This window comes from Phyllobates terribilis, unplaced genomic scaffold (assembly GCF_046119375.1).
Source record: "Phyllobates terribilis strain yellow unplaced genomic scaffold, ASM4611937v1 Scaffold_4__5_contigs__length_816908805, whole genome shotgun sequence".
Lineage (NCBI taxonomy): Eukaryota > Metazoa > Chordata > Amphibia > Anura > Dendrobatidae > Phyllobates > Phyllobates terribilis.
This window is the reverse complement of record NW_027362764.1, coordinates 292986508-293003975: the sequence shown is the minus strand read 5'-3', so window position 1 is coordinate 293003975 and position 17468 is coordinate 292986508. Positions and strand designations below refer to the sequence as shown.

General features: G+C 45.2%; 1 protein-coding gene across 3 annotated transcripts in view; it reads right to left on the bottom strand.

Moving 5' to 3' along the window:
- The window catches only part of COBL (cordon-bleu WH2 repeat protein), a 694630-nt gene that overhangs the window by 394737 nt on the left and 282425 nt on the right, over positions 1-17468 (bottom strand). The gene's annotated exons all lie outside the window — the stretch shown is intronic.

Here is a 17468-nt window from a genome sequence, read left to right as displayed (position 1 = left end):
TACATACACAACATCTTTTCTGGGGGTTCCTTCTCGTTTCCATTGCTGGAATAAGTGCAATAAAATGTCGCTCAGTGAGTCTTTTCACATCCTCAGATTCTAATGGATGAGCGGGGCTAACACTTTCAAAAACAAGATTTTCAATTACCTTTTCTTGATAGTCAAGAAAAGGATCTGAATTTCCTGCTTTTTTGTACAACACAAAAGAATTGTATGTGGCCACCTGAAACAAATAAATAACCAACTTTTTATACCAAGTATAGGACTTTCTTGATACCTGGTATGGCTGTAAAACCTGGTCTGCAAGGTCCACACCCCCATGTGTTTGTTGTAGTCAATGACTGACACAGGTTTTTGCTTCGGAGTAGTGGATCCTAGTTCTACAGTGGTCCTTGTGGCATCTGTGTGGATCGAGCTGAGGACAAAAATATCCCTCTTATCCCTATATTTCAGGGCAAGCAGCTCTCCGTTGCGTACAGCCCCTGACTGCCCCTTTTGGAACTTTTGGTTGACCAATGGTTGTGGAAACCCCTGACGGTTTTTACGAATGGTCCCACAAGCTCCGATGTTGTGTTCAACCAGACTTTTAAATAGGGGTATGCTGGTGTAATAATTGTCCACATATAGATTGTAGCCTTTTTGAAAAAAATGGGCTTATCAGCTCCCAAGCAATTTTTCCAGATTTCCCCAGATAAGTAGGGCATCCTGGTGGGTTTAGTTGGCTATCTTTCCCCTCATATATGCGAAAAGCGGATGTGTATCCGGTTGAACTTTCGCACATTTTATAGAGCTTTATTCCAAACCTTGCCCTTTTAGATGGGATAAATTGCTTGAGGTGCAGTCTTCCTTTGAATTTTACAAGGGACTCATCTATAGAAATATTTTGTGTTGGGGTGTAGAGCCTTAAGAATTTTTCTGACAAATTTTCAATGATGGGTCTAATTTTATATAACCTGTCATGTTCTGGGGCATTTCTGGGCAGGCATTGACTATTGTCGTTAAAATGCCAAAACCTCATGAGCATTTCATAACGGGTCCTAGGAAGAACGACTGAAAACATAGGGGTGGCTTGAACAGGGTGGTTGGACCAGTAGGATCGAATGCTTGGTTTTTTAACAAGCCCCATGGCAAATGTAAGTCCTAAAAATTTTTTTATTTCCATGACATTAGTTGGTGTGCATAAATTTGCCCTAACATAGTAAGATCGTGGATTCTGGCTTATGAATTTGGAACGCGTATAAATTTGTTTGCACGACAATATGCTCTAGCAAGCTGTCCGTAAAAAAACAAATTAAAAAAATGAATTGGTCCAAAATCTTCCACCTCCACATTTATACCAGGAATGGCGTTGAAATCAGGGCTGAATGGAGCAGTAGAATCCGAAGCCTCCCATCTGGGAAATGCTATATTAAGTGGCAAAGCCCTTTGTACACTGACATGCGCCAATTCACTAGTAGCAGGGACAGCGCTTGTACTGGGCAGTGTTCCCTGATTTGGGGACGTTTCTCCAGTAGCTCTATTTGCCCCTATTGTTGTACTGGTCCTTGGGCTTGAGGATGGACCAGAATCACTGCTCATTTCTGAGCACTCAGTGTCACCGCTACTAAAGCCCTCAAAATCCATATCTCCATCTGAGATTGCACTGTCGTCACTGTCAGAACATAGCAGGGCATACGCCTCCTCTGCGGTATAAGTCTGACGGGCCATTTTATTTGTTTTTATATTTTTTGACTGGACTGACCGGACTGGACTGACCGGACTGGACTGACCGGACTGGACTGACCGGACCGGACTGACCGGACTGGACTGACCCGACCGGACTGACCCGACCGGACTGACCCGACCGGACTGACCCGACCGGACTGACTGACTGACGGGACTGACTGACAGGACTGACTAACCCTAATGCTAAGGGCCCCGTTACACTAAGCGATGCAGCAGCGATCCCGACAACGATACGACCTGTCAGGGATCGTTGCTGCATCGCTAATACATCGCTGGTGAGCTGTCAAACAGGCAGGCTCACCAGCGATCAGGGGAGCAGCGATATCGTGGAAAGGATCGTTCCACGATGTCCTGCTCCCGTTACCAGCCTGCTGCAAGCAGGAGCAGGCTGGTAACTATGGTAAACATCGCGTTACTAAGTGCGCGTGTGCCCCTAGTAACCCGCTGTTTACCATGGATACCACTCTGCTACGGTGCGCGGGAGCCTCCGCTTACCGTAGCAGAGTGGTATCAGTGGTAAACAGCGGGTTACTAAGTGCGCGCGTGCCCCTAGTAACCCGATGTTTACCATAGTTACCAGCCAGATCGTTGGTCCCGCTGGTCACACACAGCGATGTGTGCTGGCCAGCGGGAGGCCAACGACCAAAAAATGGTCCAGGACACTTTGCAGCGATCAGCGACCTCACAGCAGGGGCCTGATCGTTGCAAAGTGTCACACATAGCGACATCGCTGGTGAGGTCGCTGGTGAGTCACCAAAACCGTGACTCAGCAGCTATGTGAGACGGGGGGCTTAACCCTAACTTTAGCCTAACTCTTACTTTTTTTTTTTTTTTTTTTTTTTTTTTTACTGTCACAGTGGCAAGGCTGACACAGCTCTTGTCACACTGTTTCTCCTCTGCTCTCTCACTGAGATCTGAGGGGAAACAGTTTTTATCAGGCAGATCGCCCGGGAAAGTTTGTTGCTAAAACAAACTTCCCTAGTGATCTCTCTGATTGGCTGGTGTGACACTGATATCATCGAGACCTGAGCCAATAAGGTCTCGATGAGGTCAGAGGTCACAGCACCGGGATCCCCTCGCTGTTAAGGTATGTGGGGGTCCCGATCACTGACCACTGGCTGTCACTATCTTTTAAATGCCGCTATCGCTATGGATCGCGGCATCTAGAAGATAGGAATGGGTTAACATCATGGGGACCTGATCCAATCAGGTCCCCATGATGTCACATGTCAGAGCTATCGCTCTGCACCGGAACCGCAGTGCTTGCAGGACCCTGGGGGTCCTGAGCGCTGCGGGACCACCCACCGTTTTTAAACGTCGGCGCTCCACAGAGCCCAGGCAGCGCTGACGTTTATGTACAGTGGGAGGTCCTGAACCAGTTAAAAAAGAAACAGAAACCTTCAGGAAAAAAGAACTGGTCCACTGTGAACAAATTCTTAATCTAAAAAAAGATAAGTAGAGCAGTCAGCAAGTTTATACTGCCCTCTGATTGCAACAGCTTGTTTATTTTTTTAGTAGAAATATCACTGGCACTGCTCTACAAATTTTCAAAAGTTGTCAGGCTCCGTTATGAAATGATTTTCACCTCCTGAATTCAAACAATGCAATGAACATTTTTAGTTAGCTTTGGTTTCTATGATATCAAAGTTTTTCTTTTACTGCTACATATAATTAATGCATAAAAGTTTCAGTACTTTGAAACATGTATTATTTTTGCAAATATAAAGATGCAGTAAGTTTTGTTATGCCAATTTTCTGATATTTATTTAGCGGAAACTTAGCAGCAATTCAAATAACTAAAGCATGTCGAAGCACTATTGCAAATTATAAACAGTTACAGAAATTGCACTTAAAATTTGGTCCTCATTCAGTGACAACTCTTTTTTGCTTGTCTCTTGCACTCCTGCATTGGATCATCTCTTACAATTGTCCAACAGTAATCTGCAAGCATTGAAGGATTACTTTTTCCTAGATATTTTTACTCCGTAGCCGCAATATCTTGGTAAAATCTTTCACTGTGCTCGTCGCTCACTGCTCTGCAGTTTGGTGGGAAAAAGTCTAGATGTGAATGTAAGAAATGAATCTTTAAGGACATGTTGCAGCCAAGATGCTTATATGTTTTGACAAGATTTTCCACCAATTCTTCATAGTTATCTGCTCTTCAGTTTCCCAAAAAATTAGTTACCACTAATGCGAAGGCTACCCATACAGCCTTTTCCTTGCCCTGCAACAACTTGAATAAGCTTACAAATCTGAGTTCCAGTAAAGACATCCTTAATTTTCGCTTCACTCAACCTTGGAAATTTAACAGTGAGATACTTGAATGCTTTTGCATTTTTATCCATTGCCTTAAGGCTGTGTGCCCACAATGCGTTTTTTAAGCGTTTCCGCAGCGGCAAAAATGCTGCAGAAACGCTTAAAAAACGCATGGTAGAACGGCTGCCATGTTCCCCAATGATAATCCGCATGTGCTGTGCACATGCTGCGGAAATCTCCGCTGCGGGTTATCATTGCGGAAAAAAACACAGCACTACCAATTATTCTGTGGAAGCGCTGCGTTTTCACCGCCATTGACTTGCATTGGAACGCTTGGATTCAGCATCACTGCATCTGTACATGCGGAATCCAAGCGTTTCAATGTGCGGATGGTGCCCGGGTCTGGAGGACAGGAGACTCTCCTCTGGACCCGGGTACCATAGAACCTGTAAAAAAAAGAATAAAATAAAAAATAAATCTTATATTTACCTTCTGATGGCCCCGTCTCCTTGTGTTCGCTTGCCGGCAGATCGCGGTGGACTGAAGGACCTGCACTGACGTCATCTAGTCATGTGACGGGTCACGCGACACTGACGTCGGCAGGTCCTTCAGTGTACCGCGAGCTGCCGGCAAGCCAGAACGGAGCAAATAACGACTCCGGGGGCCATCAGAAGGTAAGTATAGATTTATTTTTTTATTTTTTGACAATCTTTGGGGTCACACTATATAAATTCATGCTGTTTGCATGGATTTATATAGTGTGACCAAGTTGTCAAGCACTTACCAAGTGATGCTAAAATCGCTTGGAAAGCGCTTGTCAACTCGCATGCGGAAATGCATGTGAAGAACGCTTCACATCCGCATGTCCCTGGCAGGAAAAATGCATGTACAATCCGCATGCGTTTTTTCTGCCAGGGAGATGCAGAAATGCTCAGGAAAAAATCTGGAGCATTTCTGCATCGTGGGCACATAGCCTAACAAAGTTCTTCATTAGGACCAACTTGACATGCAATGGTTGTAGCAAAATCTTATGTGGGTCAATAAGTGCTGGATGCAGGCATTTTTTTCTCCCTGGCTGAAATGAACGTCAGAGAGGTCAGTCTCTTTTATTGTAGTGATAGTGTCTTGCACAGAAAGAAGCTGTACTTTGTGTATCCACCCTGGAGACCAAGTAAGAGGGCAACCACCTTTAAGTCACCACAGAGTATGGGGGATAATGTGGGGGCAATTATACAGTTTTGGGGGCTAATGTGGGGCCATTAGACAGTTTGGAGGCTAATGCAGTGGTCATTATACAGTTTGGGAACTAATGCGGGGACCATTATACAGGGTGGATGCTAATGTGGAGGCCATTATATAGTTTGGGGGCTAATGCGGTAGCCATTATACAGTTTTGGGGCTAATGCAGGGGCCATTATACAGCATGAGAGCTAATGAAGTGGCCACTATACAGTTTGAGGCTAATGCGGGGGCATACAGTTTGGGAGCTAATGTGGGGACAATTATACAGTTTGGGGATATTATGAGGGCCATTATACAGTTTGGAGGCTAATGCGGGGGCCATTATAGACCATGAATGCTAATTTGGAGGCCATTATACAGTTTGGGGGCTAATGCGGTGGCCATTATACAGTTTGGCGGCTAATGTGGGGGCCATTATACAGTTTGGGGCCTACAGTGGGAAAATCACACAGTGTGGGGACTGCTGTGGGGGGCACTCATAAAGTGTGGGGGGCTCTTATACATACTAGGAACATCTGTGGGTGTCCTCATAAAGTGTGGGAGCCATTATACAGCATGGTAGCTAATGTGGGGGTCAATATACAGTTTGGGGCTTACCGTGGTGGTCATTATACAGATTGAGGACTAGTGTGGGGACTACTGTGGAGGTCATTATACAGTGTGGGGACCATTATACAGTGTGGGTTCTACTGTCTTGGCCATTATATAGTGTGAGGGCTTCTGTGGGGGTTATAATACTGTGTTTTGGAGGAACAGTAGGGACATCATACTATGTATAGAGGAGCTGTGTGGGAATCATACTGTGTATAGGGGAGCTGTGGGCTCATCATCTGTATATAGCAGAGCTGTGGTGACATCATACTCAGTATAAGGAAGCTGTGGGCCCACCATACTGTGTATAGAGGAGCTGTACATTGGGGGACTCAGTAATATTATTAAATGTTAAATGGGCTGTGAAGATCTGAGATAGTGCATTTTAATAATCACCTAGGCAGGTTAACAATGAAACAATATTTTATTCCTTACATCCAATGTAATATAGCAATTCCAGGTAAATGTCCAAAATATAATTGTCTCAGTCTACAATCCTCCATAAGACAGATAAAAAGATGGAAGCACAGGTATCCAGTAGCACAGTCCTTTAAGAAAGTTTAAATCCCAACGACATACCCCCCCAACTGTAGCACGTTTATCCAGTCCAGTTGGTACTGATCTCCATATCCCATCTATCCATTCAGGGGCGGGCTGGGCTGGCGGACAGGAGGGCAAATGCCCCCTGGGCCGGTTTCCAAGCAGCAGCTCAGGCACTGCTTGGGGACCGCACTGTACCTTTGAATCGGCTTAGCTGCGGTCTCAGCCACATCGCAGAGATGCAGACACGCCCCCTGCATGCTGTGTGGCTGCATCTGCTTAGGTGACGTCACACACACAGCATACCTGGAGCTGATTCAGTCTGCCAGAGAGGAGCCTGTGGATCGGTGACCTCAGTGAGTATGAGGTCAGGAGATCTACAGTGAGGGACAGAAGGATTGTGCTCACCTTCTCATACATTCACCCAGGATTCTATATTGTCCTGTCTGCGGCTGCTCTGCTGGGGCTCCGTGTGAGCTATTGCAGGAGTCTGAACTTTGATGCAGATTAGGGTCGTCCTGTCAGTGCGGAAAGTTCAGTCTGGTGCAATAAGGCTATGTGCCCACGATGCAGAAATGAAGCAGAAAATTTCTGCAGCATTTCCGCATCTCCCTGGCAGAAAAAACGCATGCAGATTGTGCATGCGTTTTTCCTGCAGAATACATGCGGAATACATGCGGATTCACATGCGGATTCACATGCGGATTCACATGCGTTTCCGCATGCAGATTGACAAGCGCTTTCCAGGCGATTAGCATCACTTGGAAAGTGCTTGACAACTAGGTCACACTATATAAATCCATGCAACCGGCATGGATTTATATAGTGTGACCGTAAAACAATGCTTAAAATAAAGCTATACTCACTCCCGATGCCCCGGCGTGTGCTGCAGCGCTTGTTCCTGTCTGGTTCCCGGCTGCCGGCATATCGCGAAACACAGCGGTGAAGGGCCTGCGGTCACATGACTGTGACGTCACCGAAGGTCCTTCAGCGCTGCCGGCATGCCGAGAGAAGCCGTTGGACAGGTGAGTATAAACTTTATTTTTTATTTTAGTCTTTTTTTAACAGGTACAATGGTACCCAGGTCTGGATGAGAGTCTTCTCTCCTCCAGAACTGGGTACCATCCGCACATAGAGACGAATAGAATCCGCTTGTACAAATGTACAGACACGCATTCTATGCGTCTCAATGCAAGTCAATGGCGGCGCTTCCGCTGCGCTTCCGCAAAATTAATGAACATGCTGCGGATTTATGAACGCTGCAGAAACGCTGCGGAAAAATCCGCAGCATGTGTATTGACATTGCGGAATGCCATTGGGGACCATGGGGTGCGAATTACCATGCGTTTTTGATGCGTTTCCGCTGCGGAAATTCCGCAGCATAAACGCATGAAAAACGCATCGTGTGCACGCAGCCTAAATCACACTAAGCCCCAGCAGAGGCCACAGATATGACAATACTGGACACTGCACTGACTGATCACACTGGAACTTACAGCACATCACAGATTATACTATACGGTTCCATGAATAAGATGTGAGGTCCTGTAGGCAGGTCCAGGTGTGATCAGTATAGTGTACTGTATATCGGTGTACATAATACACCATATACAGATTAGTGTGTAATCTACTGTGAAACACACATCAGATGTTTTAAAAAATACACATTACTATACAACATCAGATGTCTGTAGTCACAGTATAAACCAGTTATGTATTCCCCTATATTCTTCATGTTTGTAGTATACTGTGTGAAAAGACAACAGACGTTATGTACATGTTAATATGTGTATAGTATAATATCTGATCTCTGCCCATGTCTGGTAATTATACTGTAACTACAAAGTCCAGCTCATGGACCGAGATAGTCAAAGGGCTGAAAACTGTGGCCCGCGGGCCATACTGCACCCTCCGCTATCACCGCTATCTGCATCCCCAAGATGCAGACTGCGGTGAATACATTTGTGGAGGATGGAACCGCCGGCTCCTACTTCTGCAGGATGTGTGGGGGCTCACATTGCATATAGGAGGCTGTGTAGGTTCTCACGCTGTATATAGGAGGCTACGTAGGTCCTCATGCTGTTTATAGGAGGCTATGTGGGGGCATATGCTGTATATAGGAGGCTATGTGGGGGCACATACTGTATATAGGAGGATATGTGGGTCCCTATACTGTATATTACAGGCTGTGTGGGGGCTCATGCAGTATGTAGGGGGCTATGAGGGGGCTCATACTGTATACAGGAGGCTATGTGGGTCCCAACACAGTATAAAGGAGGCTGTGTGGGTCCTCACACTGTATAGGAGGCTATTGTTATGATCTGCAACATGTACTAAGGAAAGATAGGGGAAAGCTGTCCCTACATTAAGACTAAGCTGAATCCCTACGATGTAGCGGGTTGCCTGTTCCTAGTGAACAGACCTGCCTTAGTACTCGGCTAGTTTGAACGAAAAACCTATAGAATTAAGGGAGGGGTCCCTAAAAGAACTAAGGACTGGGACAAAAATGGGACACCTCCTAAACAGAGAAGTTGTTGCAAAACACAAAAAGACAAACTGACAAAAAAGTACTAAAGGTCTCAGAGGACCAAGCGAACTTGACAGAGAAAGGCACCGAAGCACCAGGCTAGAGAAACAGTCAAACACTAAAGTCCAGCACAGCCACAAGGGCGGAGCTGGAATATAAAGGCAGAAGGTCACGTGACTGCAAAACACAAGATGGAAAAACAAACAGGAGGGTTCTAACAGTACCCCCTCTTTTATGAGGATCCTCCGGATTCTCCAGGCCCAGGCCTATCCGGAAACGTCCTGTGGAAAGCTTTAACAAGCCTAGGAGCAGAGACATCTTCCGTCTTTACCTAGGAGTTGTCTTCGGGACCGAAACCCTTCCAGGAGACAAGATACTGTAATCTCCCTCTATGCCATCTAGAATTCAAGATACGAGAAATTTCAAATTCGCCGTCTTCCACAACAGGAGGAACTGTGACAGTGGCGTCCCTATCAGATACATCAGCCTTTTTCAACAAGGAAACATGAAACACAGGATTAATCTTCCAGGAAGTAGGGACATCCAACCTAACAGCAGACGGGTTAACAACCTGAAGCACTTTAAATGGACCCACAAACTTAGGACCCAGTTTTTTAGAGGGAATCCTTCTTCGAGGACAACCAAACCATGTCACCCACAGTAAACAAAACCTCCTTACGTTTCCTGTCAAAATACTTCTTGGACTTTTTGTTAGCCTCTTGAAGGTTACAACGTACATTAGTCCAAACTCTCTCCAAATCACCGGAAAAATTCTCCTCCTCCGGCACCGCCGACCCCAATTTGGAGAACGAACCAAAATACAGATGTCTCCCAGTACAACAAAAAAAAAGGAGAACACCCAGCAGAGGAGGATGTATGATTGTTAAGAGCAAATTCTGCGAGAGGCAGAAACTCAGACTACACCTCTTGATTGTCCGCCACAAAGCAACTGAAAAACTGTTCAACATACTGGTTCTTTCTTTCAGTCTGTCCATTAGACTCAGGATGATAACCAGACGAAAATGACAAATGGACTCCCAACTTGTCACAAAGAGCACGCCAAAAGCGAGCCACAAACTGAGGTCCTCTATCAGAAACAATATCCGTGGGAACGCCATGGAGCTTGACAATCTCCTTAACAAACGCCTTAGCAAGTGTCTTGGCGCAGGGCAACTTAATGAATGGAACCAAATGACACATCTTACTAAAAAGGTCCACGACCACACAGATGACAGTAAAACCCTCAGACACAGGAATATCAGTAATAAAATCCATTGTGAGATGCGTCCAAGGCGCACTAGGAACCTCCAGAGGGCAAAGAAACCCCGCCGCAGAAGTATGTGAAGCCTTTGACCTAGCACACACAGTACACTGACGCACCCACTTGATGACTACCTTCTGCCATCCAAGCCACCAAAAACTGCGACTGATAAGTCTCTTAGTCTCCGAAATTCCTGGATGACCTGCCAACCGAGACTCATGACACTCCACAAACAAATCTCTCCTAAAGGCTCTAGGCACGAACAACCTCCCATGGGGAGTGTTAGATGGAGCATCATCTTGAGCTTTCAGAATCCCATTCTCCAAAACGGAGTCCAATGCCGCCACCAGAACTCCTTTCTGTAAAATGCTCTCCTCCTCCTCGGCACCGGCCGTAGGAGAGAAGCTGCGAGATAAAGCATCGGCTTTAACATTCTTAGTACCAGGGATACAGGTAAGAGAAAAATGAAATCGAGAAAAAAAAAGTGCCCACCTAGCTTGACGGGCATTCAAGCGCTTGGCAGCATCCAGATAGATCAAATTCTTATGATCTGTGAAAACCTGAAAAGGAAATCTAGCGCCTTCCAAAAAATGACGCCAATGTTCAAACGCAAGTTTAATAGACAGCAACTCCCGATTTCCAACATCATAATTCAGTTCGGTTTCCGAAAAAATTTTTGAAAAGAAGGCACAAGCATGTACTCCACCCTTGTTCTCCTGAGACAAAACTGCTCCGACCCCCACCGATGAAGCATCGACCTCGACCCAAAAAGCTTGGTCTCATCAGGCTGCATAAAGATAGGGGCAGAACTGAACCTCTCTTTGAGATACTCAAACGCTTCCATGGCCTCAGTAGTCCACTGGGCCGTATTCGCACCTTTCCTGGTGAGATCGGTTAGAGGTTTAACAATTACAGAAAAATTCTAAATAAATTTCCTGTAATAATTGGCAAAACCCAAAAATCTCTGCATAGATTTCAAACCAATAGGCCTAGGCCATTCCTGCACAGTCTGAACCTTCACAGGGTCCATCTCAAAGCCCTCGCTGGAGACAATGTAGCCCAAAAAACTAATTTTCTGCACAGTGAACTCCCATTTCTCCAGCTTAGCAAAGAGTTAATTATCACTCAATAACTGCAAAACTTCACATACACTCTGCCAATGGGACTCTAGATCTGGTGAGTGAATCAAAATGTCATCCAAATACACAACCACATTCTTACCAATCAAAGGTCTCAGGATGTCATTAATAAGGTTCTGAAAAAATGCAGGTGCATTGGTAAGACCAAAAGGCATCACCAGATTCTCAAAATGACCTACCGGAGTGTTAAAAGCAGTTTTCCATTCATCACCCTCCTTCACTCGTAACAAATTGTATGCCCCCCGAAGATCAATTTTGGAGAACCACTTGGCCCCCACTAACTGGTTAAACAAGTCAGGAATTAACGGCAATGGGTAGGAATTGCGTATGGTAATCTTATTAATTTCGCGAAAATCCAGACATGAACGTAAACCACCGTCCTTTCTTTAACAAAGAAAAATCCAACTGCCACAGGCGACTTAGAAGGTCTAATGTGACCAGCAGCCAGGCTAGTCTGTATGTACTCCTCCAAGGCCTTTCTTTCAGGGATAGTCAGATTAAACAAGCGACTCGCTCCCGGAACAATCTCAATGACGCAATCATAATACCTATGAGGAGGTAAAACTTGCGACTCCTCCTCCGAAAAAACCCTCCAAAAATCTTGAATAGGTACCGGTAATTCCCCTTTTTCCACAGCCGCAATGCGACCATTACAACATTTATCATAGCACTTCGGACTCCAAGACTTAATCTCATTAGTAGACCAGTCCAATAAAGGATTGTGCAGTTTTAACCAAGGCAATACTAGAACAACTGGAGAGGGTAAATTATCTAAAACAACCAAGTCCAAAATTTCTTGGTGAACTCCATTGATAGTGAGGGGAAATGCAGCAGTCCTGTGAGTAATACATTTCAAAGGAGTGTTATCAACTGCAATCACAGAAATAGGTGATGACAAAGGTTTGGATTTCAATTTAAGGTTATCCAAAAACCCTTTATCAATCACATTAAGTGTTGAACCACAATCCACAAATACCTGAAATTCAATCAAATCTCCCTGCAAAGTAGTACTCCCAGAAAGAAATACTCCTGCAGAGCGTAAACAAGCTATACGGGCGTAACTGACCTTTTTTTTTTCTTTACTTAAACGACGCTCACAATACTTAATCAAATGGTCAGCTTTACCACAATAAAGACACAATCCCTTGGTAAACCTCCGGTCTCTTTCCTGAGAGTGGAGTGACATCGCCCCAACCTCCATCGGTTCTCCACCTTCAGAGCAGATTTTCTGGGGACTAGGAACTGACATTACAGGAGTCTTTACCTCATTGAGCCTGCACCTCAGTCTCCTGTCTATACGAACAGCTAACTGCATAGCATCCTGCAGAGTCTCAGGTGCAGGGAATGCAATTAGCAGATCTTTAACCCTTTCACTCAGACCAGCAAGAAATAAAAATCTCAGCGCAGGATCATTCCACTTAACTTCTGAAGCCCATCTCCTGAAGTGTGTGCAATAATTTTCAACATCATCTGACCCCTGATTCAAACACCTGAGTTCTGATTCAGCAGATGAGATTCGATCAGGATCGTCATATAATAGTCCCATAGCAGAAAAAAATTATTCAACAGACCTTAAACACGGATTATTAGGCTGGAGAGAAAAGGCCCACCCCTGTGGTTCATTGCTCAAAAGTTACATAATAAAACCAATGCGCTGTGATTCATTCCCAGAGGACCTTGGTCTCAAACGAAAATATAACAAACAAGCATTTTTAAAGGAAAAAAAATCTTGCTGTTTACCATAAAAAACATCAGGCAGTCCTACCTTGGGTTCGACAAAATGCACTCCAGAACAGTTACTCACGTGTTGCTGAAGCTCGGCCACCTCCAGAGACAATCCCTGCAGGCATTGAGCCAAATCCTGGACGGAAACCATACTGATCCCCGAATTTCTTTCCTTTAAGTTTTTTGGGCGGGACTTAAGGTTATGATCTGCAACATGTACTAAGGAAAGATAGGGGAAAGCTGTCCCTACACTAAGACTAAGCTGAATCCCTACGATGTAGCGGGCTGCCTGTTCCTAGTGAACAGACCTGCCTTAGTCCTCGGCTAGTCTGAACGAAGACCTATAGAATTAAGGGAGGGGTCCCTAAAAGAACTAAGGACTGGGACAAAAATGGGACACCTCCTAAACAGAGAAGTTGTTGCAGAACACAAAAAGACAAACTGGCAAAAATGTACTAGAGGTCCCAGAGGCCGAGGGAACTTGACAGAGAAAGGCACCAAAGCACCAGGCTAGAGAAACAGTCAAACACTGAAGTCCAGCACAGCCACAAGGGCGGAGCTGGAATATAAAGGCAGATGGTCACGTGACCGCAAAACACAAGATGGAAAAAACAAACGGGAGGGTTCTATCAGCTATGTGAGGGCTCACATTGTATATAAGAGGCTATGCGGGGCTCACACTGTATATGGAAGGCTGTGTAGGGGCTCATAATGTATATAGGAGGCAATGTGGGGGCTCATACTGTAAAAAGGAGGCTATGTGGTGGTGATACTGTATAAAGGAGGCTATGTGGGAGCTCACACTATATATAGGAGGCTATGTGAGGGCTCATATTGTATATAAGAGCTATGTGGGGGCTCAAGCTGTACATAGGAGGCTATGTGGGGGATCACACTATATAGGAGCTATGTGATGGCTCATACTGTATACAGGGAGCTATGTGAGGGCTCATACTGTGCATAGGAGGCTATGTGGGGGCTCACACTGTATATAGGGGGCTATATGAGGGCTCAAACTGTATATAAGAGGCTATGCAGGGCTCATACTGTATATAAGGGCTATGTGGGGGCTCACACTGTATATAGGGGCTTATACTGTATATAGGGTGCTATGTGGGGCTCATACTGTGCATAGTGAGGCTATGTGTGTGCTCATCCAGTATATATGGGGGCTGTGTGTTGGCCTATACGGTATATAGGGCGATGTCAGCATACTTAATTCTGCTCAATATTAAGTGATATTATTATTTTATATTAATATTAATTGTAGTTGATATTAATATTGTGCAGAATTCATTTCAGCCTATTGGTTTGTCCCTCGACAACAGTCACGTTCTCTCATGTGACCCCTTGGGAAAATTACTTGCCCATCTTTGATATACAGTACAGACCAAAAATTTGGACACACCTTCTCATTTAAAGATTTTTCTGTATTTTCATGACTTTGAAAATTGTACATTCACACTGAAGGCATAAAAAATATGAATTAACACATGTGGAATTATATACTTAACAAAAAAGTGTGAAACAACTGAAAATATGTCTTATATTCTAGGTTCTTCATCAAGAGAATGCCAAGAGTGTGCAAAGCAGTCATCAAAGCAAAAGGTGGCTACTTTGAAGAACCTAGAATATAAGACATATTTTTAGTTGTTTCACACTTTTTTGTTAAGTATATAATTCCACATGTGTTAATTCATAGTTTTTATGCCTTCAGTGTGAATGTACAATTTTCAAAGTCATGAAAATACAGAAAAATCTTTAAATGAGTAGGTGTGTCTAAACTTTTGGTCTGTACTGTATACCATCATATATTATCCAGCGTATACCATCTGATGTCTTTATCAAAGTATATCATATACAATCACATATTATCCTGTATACTGGATGTAATATACTGTGTGCACAGACATCAGATGTATATAGGATAATATGTGACTGGTGTAATATCTAATGTCTGTACTCATAGTGTAATATACACTAGTTACATATTATCCTGTATGTGGTATACTATATGCACAAACCATATTTTTTGGACTATAAGACGCACCGGACCATAAGACGCACCCCAAATTTTGGGGTGGAAAATAGGAAAAAAATATTTTTTATAAGATGGGGGTCCGTCTTATAGTCTGAATAGGTATCTTACCTGGGAGGGCGGTGGATCGGGGGTCACAGGAGGCAGGGTCCTTCAGTGGGGGAATGCTATGGACCCTGGATGCGAGAAGCCAATGCTCCAGCAGTGGGGAGTTGCGGTGGTGGTAAAGCAGGATCGCAGGGCCCTCCGTTCTCTCCCTCAGGAACCTGGCGGCTGCAGCAGAAGAGGTAAGATGCTGCAGGGCCAGTGCCTGGCTGGGGGCTGGTGTCTGGCTGTTGGCTCGGGCCTGGCTGGGAGCAGGTGCCTGGGGCTGGGGGCCTGGCGCTGGGTGCCTGGTGCTGGGGTTCTGGGAGCATGATGCCTGGGGGCCTGGTGCTGGGGGCTTGGCACTGGGGGTCTGGGGCCTGGCACTGGGGGCCTGGTGCCTGGGGGCATGACGCTGGGGCCCTGGGGCTGGGGGCCTGGTACCTGGGGGCCTGGTGCTGGAGGGCCTGGTACCTGGGGCTGGGGCCTGATACCTGGGGGCCTGGTGTTTAGGGGCTGGGGGCCTGGTCCTGGGGCCTTGCTGTGAGTGGCGTGGCAGAGCGGCGTGAGCGGCTTCCGGTGCCCGCGGCCATCTTTCTGAAGCTGTGATCTACAGGAAAATGGCCGCAGGCTTGGCAGTGCGCATGCGCAGCTCACAGCAAGGCAGTCATGTGAATATAACCTATAAAGCAGATGGAAATAAACATGTTAAGGATGGGCCGCTGTTCATGGGCCACTGCTGTGTGCTTGTCCCCCAGGCTAAAATTTGCCAGCCAGTCTCTGGATCCATCCATCGTCCAGGTCTTCAGATTAGATCCTCTCCCTTTGACGACATTCCACCAACTCCCCATCGGCTACCCTCGTTTACATTGCGGACGTGCCGATCGGAAGGGGCAGGGCACCCCCTCTCTTTTTTAATCTTCTAAATGTTGCGATTTAGAGGGTTATACAGCTGGTGTTGGTGCGGGCACCATGCCTGGCTGTGACAGCCAGGGCTCGGCTATCACTTAAGCCGATCTTCTAGTGCCGATTGTGCAGGCATAGCTCGCCAGGACGTACCGGTACATCCATTTGCAGGAACGCACTGCAAAATAGGACATATCAGTACATCCACTGTTGGCAAGGGGCTACAGCATACATGTCAAACTCTGGCCCGGGGGCCAAATCTGGCCCGCAGGGTGGTTATATTTGGCCCGCAACACCAAAACTGCCACCCCTATGTGGGGCCATTATTCTGTATGGAGAACTATGTGAGGCCAATTATTCTGTATGGAGAACAATGTGGGGCCTATTATTGTGTATGGAGGACTATGGCGGGCCCATTATTCTATATGCAGGGCTATGTGGGGCCCATTATTCTGTATGGAGGACTTTGTGAGGCCCATTATACTGTATACTGGATGGCCCTTGACTTTGTCCAAGTTTTTCATTTTGGCCCTCTGTGTGTTTGAGTTTGACATCCCTGGGTTAAAGGATGGCTCTGCACAACAAAGAAAGCGTATTGATGAGAAAAAATGTGAAAATGTCTCACAGTGATCTATTCTATACTCATTATTTTTTAAAGTATTTCTTATAGGATAATACAGTGTATAAGTTTCAACAAAGACTGAGAACAACTAATCAGATATCAATTATCATTTTTCAAAGTTAACAACGAAAAAAGTCAGTGATACATCTGCTGTAATACCTATATTCACAGGACAAATAAGCCAATACTTAAAGCTATTTTAAAGTTACTGGAAAAGTTTTAGATGGCACAGTTATATAAATTACTTATGAAGTGAGACCTTTCAAAAAGACTACCTAATTGAACAATCCTGATAAAATAGTGCATATGGAAAAAGTTATTCTACACAGGGTTGGACTGTGGTGTCTAGAGCCCACAAAAGGAATTCACTCTAAGGGCCCACGCTACAGCTATATGCAAATACTTGTTAGACATTATCCATGTTATAGTAGAGCGACGACTGTAAAATACAGGTGACTCCTATACATCTACTGTGTGCACACCATAACTGTGATTTGCAATTTTGGTAGTTTGCATTAAATGAGTTATTTGGAAAAAAACAAGTTATCACCTAGTCATTGTATCCACAGTATAGGTGATAACTTATTGATCGGTTGGGCCCAGTGTCGGACAGGGGTGTCTGGGGCCCACAGGAGGAATTGATCCTCGGGGCACACCCTACAGCAATATGCAAATACCTGATAGCCGTTATCCCTGTTATAGTGGAGCATCGACTGTAAATCACAGGGGGCTCCTGCACATATACTGTGCACATGCTATAACTGGGATGTACAATTACGGTAGTTTGCATTAAAGGGGTTCTTTGGTTAAAA